The sequence below is a fragment of the Bacillus rossius genome, chromosome 1, assembly GCF_032445375.1.
Source record: "Bacillus rossius redtenbacheri isolate Brsri chromosome 1, Brsri_v3, whole genome shotgun sequence".
NCBI lineage: Eukaryota > Metazoa > Arthropoda > Insecta > Phasmatodea > Bacillidae > Bacillus > Bacillus rossius.
The window spans coordinates 256,234,184-256,250,140 of record NC_086330.1 but is presented as its reverse complement, the minus strand read 5'-3'; the positions used below and the strand labels follow the sequence as shown (position 1 = coordinate 256,250,140).

Below are 15,957 nucleotides of genomic sequence, written 5' to 3'. Positions count from 1 at the left end.
TTATCCTGTGACGACGAGACAACTGTGCGCCATTTCAGAGCCTTGCGCTTAGAGGCGACACCGCGCTAGAAGCACCAACGATCGTCACGCTTATCATCCCGCCTCACCAACACACTTACACCCCTGACGAGGCGGGCCCCTTAACATCTCTTCAGCCAATCAGCAGCCGGTTCAGGTCAGGAGATTAATTAAATTTTAATTGTTAAGGAAGAGGAAGTAATAAGGCGTCACCTTCGTATGGCCTAACCATTACGCCTCTAAGTATTTAGTGCTAGTAAAATGTAAATTTATTAGAATCAGTGTTTTTCTTATATCACAGCATATTCACTGAACTTCAAGCAATGTTTGTGAGTATATGATATGGTTGTAATCAACAGATCAGATACGTATTTTACTGATACGTTTTGCATTGCAAAGGACGCAGCTTTAAACATTGTTAACGACATTATGCTATGTTGATATCTGTTGAAATCCTACTCATTTAAATCAAGGCTATAAGTCTTTATTATTAAAAATAACTAAAGTAACTGTGATTGTTAACGAAATTGTTGCAAAACATTTCATCTGGAAATAGGATTCGTAAACCAGAGGTCTAAGATATGTTTTTCAAATCAGACCCTGAGTGAAAGCCGTTGCATAATCACAATTATTGAACCCTAACACGAACCATTGACTTTTATAACGGTTTGCTACATCAACCATAGTTGGATAAAGATTATTTAATATAATTTTGGATGACAGACTTTTGTATTTTTATCTCTGTGCCTTCCTAATATCATGTTATAGTTCCAGCTTGGTATTCAGACGCATGTCACTAATTTCGTAATGGTAAGATTAATAATTCACTTAAATACCTATCGAGATTAATTTCCTTGATTTAAAATATTTTATATTTTAAAGGTTCATTCGTAACTTAATTGTGCATTATTACTGAATTGTGTTTGATGTGTTTTATGTTAAGAAATTGATATGGGTCAATCTAAATTAAATCGAAATTATTTATTTTTCTCTTGTTCCAACTCAATGTGTTTAATTTGTAGTTACATCTGTTGTTTGTGTCCCTTATTCAACAAAATATTTATTATTATTTTGGAATGAGCATAGGGTATAGTGAATCAGCAAATATTATTTTATTTTGTTTGATATTTAGCTTAAATAATAAATTCATACATACCCAACCAAATCAGACTAGTTCTGTATATAGAGTATTGGTAAATACTATTGATAATAGTTTACTACGACTACCAGTAACTCTCCAATATCTTAAGTTACAGTTGTAATATAATCTTGAATGTCTAGAAAAAAAATCCCTTAAAAATGGCATGAAATCTATTGCTCAATATTTATTATAACTTGTAAAATGTATAACTTCAATGAACTGCAGAGTTAATATGTTTTGTTTTATCTGGTACATTCATTAAATTGTGAATTATATGCATTTTTTTTAACGTATATGCCATTTCATAGAAGCCTTTATTTCCATGTACCGTAGTAATCTCCAGATATTCATTATTTTCACCATATGTTTCTAGTTAAAATAAAAAAAATTTTAATGTGTTCGTTTGTTTGATATTGTTAAATATTCATTGGATTAGTTGGTGTCCACTGGATATAGCATTATAGACAAAATTGCTATAGCTGTTAAGTGTTATACATGAAAAACATAAAGAGGTTTTTCAATATTTTCTTCAGTATTCATTTATGTTACTATGTGTCCTTGCATACTTGCATGTGTTGTATAATTTAAAACTGATGCTAAAAACTTAAGTTGCAGGTAGGCCTACGAAGAATTTTTTTTTATATCAATTAAAAAAAAAAACACTGCTTTTTATATGTTGCGTGGTGCTTTCCAGAAATTTTCTCATTTTACCAAATTCCTTCAATTTTTCTTGAATCTTCTCTGGTAACATAGTCCCCAGAATTGATGTAGCAGTGGCTATCACCCCTACATGGATAAACCTTGAAGTTCGTCATGTTTAAACAACAGGAGTAATTTTTTTAATTGTAATCTTATCATGGGCTTAAAGCCTCTGAAATTATGAAATTTATTCCTCTTTTTATTACCTGTGTATTCTACCATTAATTAATAACAGAAATCCTACCATAGATATTAGACAAACACAGCTGGAGACATGAACTACATATTGCTGGCAATAACATTTACAGACATTAAGGGATTTCAGAATGAGATTTGCATAAAACCACTTACAGTATGTATCGTAAAGTGGTGTTTTTGAGCAAATTATGCCAAGTAATCCTACATAGTACAGTATGTGACAGTTTTTTATAATTATGTAGCTCTGAGTCAGTGGTTCTGTTTGTATGGTAACATATCAAACTAGTTTAGGATATTTTAAATCAGTTTATTATTTATTTTATTTTTAAAAATCCACCTCTAGATCCCCTTACAAGCATTACGCTTGAGGATATGGGCTTAGTCTAGTTGACAATGATACATACAGTAAACATACAATCATATTGAAATACTACATAATTATAATTTACAGTCATAAATTAAAATTACACAAAAAAGTTTCCTAAATTTTAAATTTCTAGTATATCTGTTTAACAAAACAAAATACACATGAATACGATAATATCAGAAGGCCTGTTTTAATAATTATAAAATTTCTTTCTCAGTTCTTTCTTAAATTTATAATGATTATTTAAAAGTAGTATGGGTTTAGGTTACTTATTAAAGAGTGTAATTCCCTTTGCATATACTGTAGTTTTACGGCACTTAGGTTTAAGTTTATATTGATTCCTTGGTTTCATAATGATCGATAACATGAGTTTCTCTAAAGTGTTCCACATTTTCTTTACCGAATAACAATAAACGATAAACATATTCAGAGTAATAAGATAAAATTTTTAGTTCACGAAAACATTGTTAACAGGTGGAATTTATTACAAATAATTTGAATAGCCTTTTTTTGCAATCTGAAGATTTTCACACTGAAACTACTATTTCCCCACACTTCAATCCCATGTCATATTAGAGTGAAATAAAGCAAAATACACAGTATGTAAGGATTCCTTATCTAATGTACTGCTTAAAATTCTAAGTGCATAACATGATTTACTTAGTTTCATTACTGTTTGTTCAATGTGCTCTTTCCATGTGAGACTTTTGTCAACTATTAGACCTAGAAATTTAGTTGTATCAGTCAGATTTGTTTGTTGACTTAAAATTTGCCCTAAAACATTGTTTTTATTATCATTATTAATTATATTTATTAATATGACAAGCCTTATTGTGAGGTGCTAATGTTACACGAAAGTCAGTGCATTTATTAGATGAAACTGACACCTACATGCAAGCTAATATTACCAGCTTATTTGTGACATTAAGAATCTAAACTATTGTAATTTTCATAAGTCTGCATTAAATGTTTCTTTGAAAAAATAAATACAAAGGGAGACAATTGTATGTAAACATTTACTATATGGCAAAACAGTAACTGAAGTACTTAATAAATATCAACAATTAATTTTGTTATGACTCACTCAAGCCTAGAGGTCTAGAGTTGTAACTGTCTTGTTTGTTAACCACCACTAAAAAGCTAGATGGCAAAAAAGAAACCCACTTTGAACTTTCTTGATAATAAACATATTAGTGGTATTTTATTCACACGTAAATATTTTAGGACTATTGTTTATGTGCCCACCCTATATTTTTATTACCCAGATAGCAGCAAACATTAAAACACCTATTATTGAATATATAAATTGTCAAATTGTTTTAAGGACTGGACACATTTATTAATATAAAAACTTGAACTGGCAGCTATAACATAATTACTGATCTTGTTTTTAAAGCATACATGCATTAAGAGCTTTCTAAATTGTATAGATTCTTGTAAATTTTATTTATTATACATAAATATGTGTTTCATTGCTTCATTGCTCATGCTTTTCTTGTTTATTTCAGTAGCAGGTGTTCCATTTACCCTTCATATAGACTTCACAGTTGTACGTTGGAAATAACAAGTACCACTAAAATGCATTCTGAACTGACTGCAAGCACATTAAAAGTAAAGAGCAGCAGTTAAACTACGAAACACTAAAGTAATGCCTAGTACAACCACAGGCAAGGCTCAGAAAATCAGGCAATCCAGGAACTCAAGAAAAGACAGTCTACTTTGTACAGTGCATTATAAATTAAAAATAGTTTGTATGAGTGTCCCAGCAGGAATAATTTAAAATGAGCTTGTTGCTGTCAAATGTTATGAAATATACAAATGTCATGATTAAAGGAAGTTGCAAACATGTGCTTAGAAACAATAGTTACAATGATCTTAATAATATAGATGAACTAGAACTTTTAATGATTTTACAACTGTTTGTTCTGGAATGTCAATACAAAATGAAAATTATCATTTTTGTGTGTGTGTGTGTGTCTGAGGAACACCAAGTCTTCAATTTATAAAATTGAGCCAGGTAATGTTTCATGAATCAAATTTTGTTTAAAGTCTGTATAGAACAAATTCTAACATATGTTAGTAAAAAATAAATAGGATAGGTAAATGATTATTCAAAAAACATATATGTACGTATACAGTATTAATTTTCTTTGGGTGCTAAAACTTGATAGGGATGACAAGCAATTAAAACTTTAAAGCACACAAGTTCCATATACTTAATATGTACAAATTCAGTTTAAAAAATAAATACAAAAGTCACAATAAAATTATCCTTGAAACTACAAACAAAATAAAAACTCACATACTATTGATATCTTGCATTTGTGCATCCGTTAAAATTTCCATAATTTTTTTCGTTGTTTGGATACGGATAACTTTGTCCTTCAGTCCATCCAAAACTCCACACACATACGTGGCAAACCCTTGAGTTGCGTAGGTTGGTGTTTTCAGAGCTTTAACAATGCTCTGGAGTGCTTGGTCGGATTGAGACAAAGAACCAACTTTTTTTACATTTCCCTTGAATTTCTTTGCTGCAGGTCGAGTGTCTTTTACACTGGTGCCACTCACATCCTGGGTTGTTGGTTGAGTATGTATAACACTCGGTTGCGTGTCATCTATGCTAAGGGTGTAGTCCCTGTGGTCCACAATCTCCTCGTAGCATGGCTCTGTTAAGACTGGATCATCACCATACGAGGAACATCTGGCAGGCGATGTCCCTCCAGAATAATTTGTGATGGATGTGGGATGCTGGTTTTCTACACTGCATGATGGCTGTAAAAAAGAGTGTAATAAATCTAAACAATGAAATTCACAAGAAAGCACAATGTGATTGAATGCCTTAAGTTTTTTTATTGTTTAATAAATATATGTTTTTAAGTCTAAGAGACTGTTTTGTTTTATTGGGATCATAAATTACACCATAACAATTATAACATATCTCAAGAATAACTACAACTAATTACAGTTTAACACTATCAATATTTTGTGAAGTATAATAAAGTCATTACATTATTACATGAAATTATAAGGAGCAATCTAAAAACGTGGTGCAGAACTGAATGAATCAGGGCTTAACATCTTATCGACATTAAGTACAATATGACATGGATAAGAGGTAGACTAATAAGAATGGTGCACTAAAAAAGCATTGATGTTCCCAGAGATAAACCATGGGCTGGCCCACAGCAAATTCTGTGACATTTACCACTTCTAAAAAAAATCCAACTGCACACCCACAGGGAATCAAACCCGCATTGGAGGCTACTAATCTGACCATTCAATGACCATGGCCACTTTACATTAAACAAGTTGCTTATGTTGAATAGTGTTGTACACCATACACCAAATTGTGAGAAATCTGCACTTTATTTATTTTATTATTATTATTTCTGCAATTGGGCACAGAAGTACCCGGTGTACTTGTAATGAAAGCTCTGATAAATCTTGTATAACCTTTCAATGCACAAGAAAAAAAAACTATATCAACTAAGGTTCACCAAACACTCATGTAAACAAAACAAACAAATGTGATCTTAAGATATTATTACCTTAACAGTAAGAATTTATCAAAAATGTATAAATAATTTTTAAAAATGTAGCTTCAGTCTTTTATTAACAAGAATACCTAATCTAAAGTGCTATCATTAATCTTCTCAACTTGTTTTTGTAATAATTTGAAAAGGGTATTGTAATACTTAAAATATTTTACCATTTAAATTAGTAAGATTATATTAGGTACCTACCTTAAAAATACTGATATATATGTAGGATCTGTAAACAGTTGATTAGGTTAAATTATAAATTCCTAGAATAGTAATGTTGGATTGGTAAGCTAAGTTAGTTACATTATCAATTGGTAATTCATAACCAAGTATTATTATAATTTTATAGTATATTTAATATAGCTTACCTAACGAACTGATCATCCACACAATTTAGATTATTTTTTTACATAACTAACCTAACGAACTGTCAACACTGTTTAAAGTATTTTAAATATATAGATAAACTAATCAAACTGACTATAACAACATAATCTAAAATCATCACAAAAAAAATACTGGTAAACTATAGAATGATTCAAAAACATGTCAGGAAGTGTAAAACATTTTAATTCCTCTCATTCACAAAATACACTAGCTTTAATTTTTACCTGGTAAATTACTTGAAACATTGCAATGCTGTTTCACTGAAACGTCAAGTAATATGAAACTCAATAAAAAACATTGGCATAAAGTTACCATTTCTTTTACATATCAGACCCACTTGTTATAAATTTGTGTAAGCATAAAAATTAAAATTATTAGAACAGGTACTACAATGTATATGTAATTTACCAGTACATGAAATCTGACCTTCAGAGCAGTAGACTATGTAAATTTAGTATAAAGAAGGTATAAAACTGATAAAAAAATAGAAAAGACATACCAAAGAGATTGGAGTTTCTTTACTTCTTCTGGCCACCACATGTTCAGACAAAAATCGTAAATGCTTGAAGTACCACAGACTCGGAACGTACACCTATTACAAAAAACAATAACGTTAAAGATCCAACACACAATTGTATAATGTTAATCAGCACCAATCTTCGCTAATATACTACCTATGTTACTTCAGAAAATTATTACAAATACTTGCCTCTTCTGAAGCACAACCACTTTTTTTAGAAGCGTTTATTTTGTTGTTTTCCGCAACAAATTGCGTCCGCAACGAAACAAGTTTTACTTTACAATCGCCAACTGTAGTTCCAGGACGAACTTCACTCACGGCTTCTGCAATATCGTTCAGTGCACGAAGCCGAATATTTTTGTTGTGATAGTTCATACTTTTCGTATTGTATAAGCATGGATATTTTTCATAATTCTCACATAATGCTGTAACTGCTTCAACAGACCACATGTTTACCGCGTTGCATGTTTCAAATCAGTAACAAAACTAATCCCTCCAAAATAAATTAAAATGTTTAACGCTAGGGGCACACTACTTCATTCTGATTGGCTAAAATTTTCACATTTTATGAAACCTTCCATGGAAATTCAAACGCGACCGATTACAAAAACTTCCATGGAAACGGCCAGCGCTCCGATATTTCTTCCACAGAACCTTCCATGCCAGCTGCCATGGAAGACCTTCCAAGGAAACTTCCATCGTGGAATACAGGCTTTAGACACATCGGGTGCTCGGCTTAAGTAATCCGCAGCGAGATTATCCTGTCCCTTCACATGATGTATAGTGAGGTCATACTCCTGTATCAGTATACACCATCTAGTGAGGTGACTTCCAAAAGTTTTACCAGCCTTTAAACATGGTAATGCCTGGTGATCTGTCATTAATTTTATATTTTCTCCTAACAATAAATCCCGGCATTTCTGTAGAGACCAGACAATTGCTAATAGTCCAGTCAATCTAAAAAAAAAATAAGGTCCACCTAGAACTAATTGTAATAGAATTTCTGTTAATGGTTTCTTACTGAAAAAGGCACGATAAAAACGATGGAGAAGAGTCTACCGCTCTACGGGCGCGCAATAATCCAATATGGCCGCCATTACAATATCGCTGCCATCAGTAATACACTCGTTGACAGTTTTGCTTCTACACAATTTGTTATTTCGTATATCCTAATATAAATTATACTCAATCTTTTCTAACACAATATAAAACTTCACTGTACGATGATTCAGTAACAACCTGTACACAAATACATTTGAAAGTTAAAAAAAAAAATACTCTCTTCAACACTGTTTTCATTTTCAATGCCAGTATTGTTATTGTTGAGAGAAGAGTCTTTAATTTCAAATAAATTTATAGAACACAAAATAAATGTGAAGAAACTTATTAGGGCACCAAAATGTTTTCAGTCATCTTCCATGTCAATGTCAACAGAATTACAACAACTAACACCACGGCAGTCTGTCAATGCATTTGTGCGCAACATCCCCTGTTTTTTACATGAGCATTGCAATGTTGCACATTGACTTTTACTGCAACTACATTTAACGTATTTCAGCAAATGTTAGGGTGCAGGAGCTTGAGACATTTTCACTGGTTGCAGCCCTCCATGAAGTAATTTACACCCCCAATTAAGTGGGTTAATGTTGTTTCCCATCCACTGCTGTACTTGATGATACACCCGTAGGCTGTGAAACTGGCAGGCATCTTCTGTGGGTGGTAACACTTCTGGTTTTACTTGAAGCATTGACTTTGAAGCTTTTTCAGTGAATTTTCTAAGCCGAATTTGATTAAGTGATTCACCTGTACTACCTCCATACAGTTGTGCTACACTATCTTGCCCAGCATCTTCAATAGCAGAGCGAAGTCTCCCTGGAGCTTTGAAGATGGAAGCTTGGGCACGGAAGGACTCACTTTTCTTCAGCATTTTGATGGCTCCACTTTTTCCTATTGAGAATATTTTAGAGGTAGTATCACAGCCAAGTAATGCATGGGCAAAAAGTATATTTGAACAAACATCAAACCCTAACTTTTGTCTCAAATATTTTATGTTGTAGACAGTTACACGTTAGATCTTTTTTTTTGGTTCAGGACACAAGAAAATGTCACAACATTCCATGTTCAAGTGATGAAGCAAGAGTATAAGGAGATCTGTGTCCTCCCAACAATGGCTGTAGCACAATTTTCAGCTGAAATGATGTCTTCTTGGACAATAAGTACATCTGCATCGCCTATTGCGTGTTTTGTGATACAGCCTGCTGCCTGCAGCTTTTAAGAGAGTTCATTTATAAAAATTTGTTTGTTCTCAGTGTTAGCCAGAAAAAGATCCCTTTTCATAGAAGCAGTGGTTGAAAACAAAAAATTCACTTTTGGTCCTTTCACACCTTTCGTCCGCCTTTTGTGAGCTTCAGCTTCAGTACATAATTCTTCACCATAACCATCGAACACAATAGTTGCCTTACCATATTTATTCTGAACATATTTTACATAGGCTGTAAAAATATCTTCAAAGGTTTCTTTCTGACTCCATTATAAAGGCAATATTTACACTTTATAGAAAGTAAATATTTAATTTCCTTTAATATTTATTTTGTTTAATTACATTTTATTCCGTATGTTGATATTTGTACTCTATGATTAATTCAGACTGTAAATTTCTTTGGTTATCGTTTTGTCTATGTATTACTCTATGTTAATTTTTATTTTAAAATATTGTCAAGGCTAGCATAGCAGTATTTTTTGAAACCACTATTAATTTAAAGATGAACACGTCAGTAATGGTTAGTAATTTTACTAGTTTTTGTTTTAACAACAAACTAAAGAAAATAGTTTACTAGATACGGGGAAAATATTCTTTTATAACGAATTGAGACTTGATTAAGACAACAGCTAGAACGCAACGATTTTGACATTGATTTATAATTGAATATTTATAGAAGATTGAAAATTGTTATTAATGCCAATATTAACTGAGATTTTGAAGAAAATAATAATTTTAATCGGCGAAGATAAGACTCAGACATCAAGATTTTAAATAATTACTTAAGAAGAGAAGTCGACAAATATCCATGTTCAAGAGATCGTCAAATGACTTTAATTTGCTTTGAAACTACGAAGATTAAATGCTGTTTACAATTCCGAAGAAAGAAGAATCCTGTCGAAGATTGAAAAGTCGCAGTTCGATCCCGGGAAGGATGACCGTCGCGCGGTCCAGCCCAGTCGCAGCCCAAAGTCTGACGAATGGAGTCGTGACAGCACGTATTCCTGCCGCACGCTAGAGGACGGAGGAGCAACACCAACATCGCAATCCTGAATGAGTCGAACCAAGGAGTTTCCTAGAACCTACGCGTCTCGTGGGTATCCTGCAGCAAGGTTTGGTCCTTTACCCCATCACCCGAAGACTCGCTGAATATAGAAGTACCCTAACGAATTACCATTTAAACAAGACGAACATTTTTCGCAGAACTAGAATCTGCTACAATATATTGAATATTCTTTGTAAAGGAAACCGAATAACTTGTTCATCTTTAGATTTACAAATCAAATTCCGGAATCGCGAGCCCGATATAGATAGTATTAACGAGTATAGATGGAATTTGATATTGGAATAACGTATTGTTATTTTGGTTGACTGGTACTGCAAGTTACGTACCCAGTAGTCCAAGCTCTACCGGACTGAAGTTAGTTAAAATAAATAACATCCAAATAATTAACATTTGACTGTAAAGATAATTCACACAAGTGAAAGAATTGTTAGATGCTTTGAAGTTGAGAGTAATAACAAATTCCATCTGTAGTTTAAAACAAATTATTTTAAGTTAAGATTATTTATATAAAGTGCGATTTTGTGCATGTCAAAGTGTATTGTCACCATCGTCACAAACATTACACACAAATATAAACCGTACAGTTGAATTTGATTACACTTTATTCCACGGTCTATTCACGATAATAGTATTTAAATACTTTTGACACACTTTACCTTGACTTTCAGACACAAGCTTCTAGATACAATTCTTAAAACTGAGAGAGGTAGGCTAGAGAAACCGAAATTATTAAATACATTAAATAATTTCAATATTTACACTAGCTACCTCCACAGTTTTTGGCGCCCAAAGTTGAAGCTCGAGTAACGGTAAACTTGCAGTTAACACTATGTCAGCAGAATAAAATAGGACAACGTACTTCCTCAGAGGAAACAAGGATAATATCGGTAGCAGTTCTAGTTCAGACGTAGCTGACGAAGTAAGGTTAGTGACCGAAGAAATGGAAGCGAGCACTAGTTCAGGAATTCCTAGCGAGGTGAACACATCGAATGATCATCAGCCGCGACCGGAGGAAAAAATAGCATCCGAGGTAAAAGAATCTCAAACCACTACCATAGAGCAATTGTTCAAATTCTTGCAGCAAGAGAAAAATAAGGAGAAACAAGAACGCGAACGTGAGAAACAGGAACGCGAGCGTAAAGAACAAGAACGCGAACGTAAGGAGAAACAAGAAAGAGAACGTGAGAAACAGGAACGCGAGCGTAAAGAACAAGAACGCGAACGTAAAGAACAGGAACGCGAGCGTAAGGTAAAACAAGAACGCGAACGTGAGAAGCAGGAATGCGAGCGTAAAAAAAGAACACGGTAATAGGTTAGATAATATAGCCAAAATTTTAAATACTGGTTTGAATAAGATTGCAGCAGAAACCGATAAAATTCGAGCAGAAGTAACACAAACACAACAACAAAAGGAAAAAAAACTTTTCTGTAGTGGAAACACGATTAGAAACAGTAGAAAATGCCATACCTCGCATACAAGCTAACATTAATGAAACTTTACATGAACATCAAAATAAATGTAAGGAAAATACAGTTGTAATAATTCAAAAGGAACTAGATCAGTTACAAAAGAATCTGGAAGGTAAAGTAAATAGGGTAGAACTTAGGATAAGTGACGTAGAAAAGGAAATGGGACAACACACTAATGAACTACGTATTAGCAACTAGGAAACCGTTAGTGTAGCTAGTTCTACAGATATTAATACTGAACAAAACACCTTCAATATAAATATTTTACCAATGACCACTGACCCTATTTTAACATTACACCACCCTGCCAGAAAATGGTTAGATAATGTGCCAACTTATACTGGAAAGAGTACAGAAAATCCAAAAAGATTTTTGAAACAATTTGAGAATATTGTATGGTATTTAATCTTTCAGATGGAGAGAAGTTGAAATGCGTTAGTCATTGTTTAAAAAACACTGCATATTTTTGGTGGGAATTACTCAGAGACACCGTCACCAATTTTAGTAATTTCGAGAACTTATTCTTGCAGCAATTTTGGAATACAAGTATTCAAAGTAATCTCCGGATTCAACTACACTCAGAGAAATTCTAGAACAAGAAATTTCAAAATTTAGAATCCCATATCAGTGATATGTATGAACGAACCAGATATTTAGATTGTAATATGGAAGATGAGGAATTCATTGCCATGATATTATCTCAATTACCGGTAAAATATCAGTTGCAATTGACAGGACGTCAGTATAACGGGATAGTTGACTTTAAAGAACAACTGTTAACCTACGATAGACTGGAAAAATTAGATCGCTCTCACAATCAAAAAGAATTTAGCGAACGTAAGAACGCAAGTCAGTCGACACCGTTATATCAGAATTAGAGAAATAGGAAAGACGACCAGAACCACGGACCTAAACCACCGCAAGTAAATTCGTTACACGTTAAATACTCTAATGATAACTGGAACAATAATAGTTATCAGGGTCGACGTCGTTATAACAATTACTGGAACCGACGAAGATACGAAAATCAAAACGGAAAGAGACAAGATAGCCGAGAACCGGAACGACAAGATAGTCCACGTCAGGAAGGGGCAGTTTGGTTTAAATCCAAACGATTACATTCAGAACACACAGATAACAAATTTATAAGTTCTGCAGAAACAGCACCTAATTCATATAGAGTCGATGCTAGAACTTTTATACCATCGCAGAGGGATAATAATTTTGCGAGTGTAAACTATAAAATTAAACAAGGAGGAAATACACATTATTCTATTCCATCGAGGGAAGAGAGTAATAACACAAAATGGACGCCAAGAATAGCAAATGGAGGAACCGAAGTAGTACAAGGAGAAACGCAGGCGTTTTCGTCACCTCAGAATAACGAAACTTTAGCGACAACATGGTTACCAAAACAAAGAAAAGGTTTTGTCGGTAATGTGGCAAACTGAGTAGGAATGACGAAAAACGGCTCCGTACGTCATTCCATAATAAAGAAATGAAAGGTAGTAGTATACAATAGGGGCTCCTGATACAGGATTCAGGATGTGGAGCCGGAGCCGGTCCTCATCTCTGATTCTGACGCCACGGCGGCCATATTGGATGAGCGTAACGGGACACATCGTAATGGGACACCTCGTAACGGGACACCGCGCAACGGGACAAGTAGATCACGGTGGCTATCTTGGATCCGCCATTTTGGATGACGTCATTGTGTTTTCTCGAACTTTCCGGCGTTGTGTTTTCCGCCATATTGGATGATGACGTCACCATTGCAATTTCCGTTACGGTCGCCATCTTTAACTTTTTATTTATTATCCGATTTTAATGAAAATTTTTTTAAAATTTATAAAAAAATTCAATTAATAAATTTTTAATTAAAATTTTTTAAAAAAATCTACTTTTATGACACGGAATTTGGAGTCCTCGGTTCGAACCCAATGAGTGCAAAAAAAATAAAAATGGCGACCGAACCTTCCCTCACAGTGGATGCAGGCGATTGACCCCCACCACTTATGTCAACGTATATATATCGTCACCTAGTATGGCGTCATGTCCGCCATCTTGTCTTCGTTTGAAGGAAGCCATCATTTTGTTATCGTCGGCTAGAGTGCGCTGACACCATGTTATTTTAATTCTTACCCGCTAGAGTGAAGTAATCATTTATTATTACTGTGACACCTGCCATCTTGAAATGTGGGCGCCATCTTGAAAATCCGTAATTATTATGCTAGAAATTCGGGAAAAATTTCGAAATTCATTAAATAAATTGCCAATAAATATTCGGATTGATTCGATCGATTCCCGTCCTTGGTTCGATCCATGGATGATGCAAAACATTTAATTTAATGTAAAAAATAATAATTTCAATAAACCATGTTCAACATTCGTAAAGAGACTTTAAATCATCTACTACCATCATCCTATCAGACATAAAAACCACCATATTGAAAATGGTGTATTTATTGACCTAGAAATTCGGGAAAAATCTCAAAAAATCATTCAAATAAATAACTCGTTAATTTACTAATTGATTCAATCGATTCCTGGCCGATATAAACAACTTTAATTTTTAAAAAATCCACAAAAGCGACACGTTTGAGAAAATAAAAACACAGCAAGTTCTTTAAAAAAAAAATTATTACATAAATTCGACACTACTACAAGTACAAAAAAAATACACAGACAAATGACTAAAGTCTTGGTTAAGATCTATTTCCGCATTTAATCTTGTGCTGTTCAAGACACTGTATAGCTGTAAGTCCAGATTTTCGAGGCCGATTAGCGAAATACTTAAAGCACATCTTACAAACATAAATCTTATGTTGATGTTTTGTAACCTGGGGTCTCACAAGTCGGGAGAAGTTTTTGATGTAGCAGTAGTGTGCAGCACCGCTTTCATTTGTCACAAGCAACAAATCGAAATGATTTTTTCTTTCTTGTTTGGTTACCCGAATCGGGCACACCTTATTATCCTCATTTAGCGCATACACATTAACTGAGACTTCAGGGTTATTTTTCTCAAAAGCTTTTATCTGATTTAATGGTGGTGGATAGCACAGTCCATCAAAGTTGTACTTATTCTCCAAAGCAAAATACCTCTTATCCACACGGTTTTGATGACTTCCCTCGACAAATCTTGCCAAAATACTCCATTTAAAACAAAACTGGTCCTTCAAGTTTTGACAATTGACTAATGCTCTTTTGTTGACTATCGCCTCAGGTAAAGCAATATATGAGGATGTCTGATGGTATGGAAGCATACTAGCACTTTATTCTTTTCCTATGCACATGATATTGTGACTATCCAGACTGTTACAATGCGAAAAAACCTTATCGCATTTGTCGCACTTATATGTCTCTCGAGAGATTGTCAGAGACCTACTGCAGGTTACTGATGCACCACAGTATTTGCACCGATGCGATGTACACTCTTCATTAATTGAAGTCTCCTCTGCAGTCGGTATCGGGATTTCCGCAGCTGTCAACACCGCGACCATTGAGCCCCCCGCTGTCGTGGTCTCCTCTGCAACCGGTATCGGAATCTCCGACTCCATCATCGTTGCTGTCATCGAAGTCCCCGCTGCTGATGGTAAATAGTCTATCCCGATCGTCATTGGAACAGTAACGAAATCTCATGAAATGTACTGAAGAGAACCGGTCCGTACTGCACCGCGGCCAGAGGTGAACTGAGGGTCCAGTCGTCTGAACCTCGCTTATAAACCCGTGGTCTACTAAAATACTACATGAGTCAAAATAGTGTCTGTATTTAAAATTATTTTAAATAGGTAGGTACCTAAAAAGTATAGAAAAAAAAAACACACAAGTTCAAGTTTAACACACATTTTTTTTTATAAAAATTACACAAATACATATTAAAGAATTAAGCATTTTCGCAAGCAAAGTCTTTAATGCCGCACGAACTGCCTCGTCGACTCCGGTTCCAACTGGTTCATTGACTCCGGTTCAACTGGTTCGCAGGCCGCTGGATCAGGAACACAGGTTTCCGGCTGGTCATCTTCTGCAACGTCGACAACTCCGGCAAGGCATGGTCGATGACGTCTGTGGCCATGTCTGCACCTGGGCTTTGGCTCAGTGCTAGTTGGGACAGATTCACTGCCTGAACTTCGACGACGAGACGCATGCCGTTTGGATGTCTGCGTAGAAGCATCACAGGTCGCAACTGGTTGCAACGCGCTCATGTTTGGCGATGCACGTGCAGACGAGGCGACTACCTCAGCGATGCTAGCAGGAAGGGTTGTGTGTGGTCTCATGTGATAGACGGCACA

The 15,957-nt window shown here is 34.5% G+C and overlaps 1 long non-coding RNA gene across 1 annotated transcript; it reads right to left on the bottom strand.

Moving 5' to 3' along the window:
* Positions 1–4,546: 4,546 nt before the first annotated feature.
* Positions 4,547–8,134, bottom strand: LOC134527494 (uncharacterized). The gene is made up of 2 exons (XR_010074202.1): positions 6,852–8,134; positions 4,547–5,195 (listed from the first exon to the last, which is right to left on the bottom strand). It is a non-coding gene; the product is annotated as an uncharacterized LOC134527494 (long non-coding RNA).
* Between the last annotated feature and the right edge of the window lie 7,823 nt (positions 8,135–15,957).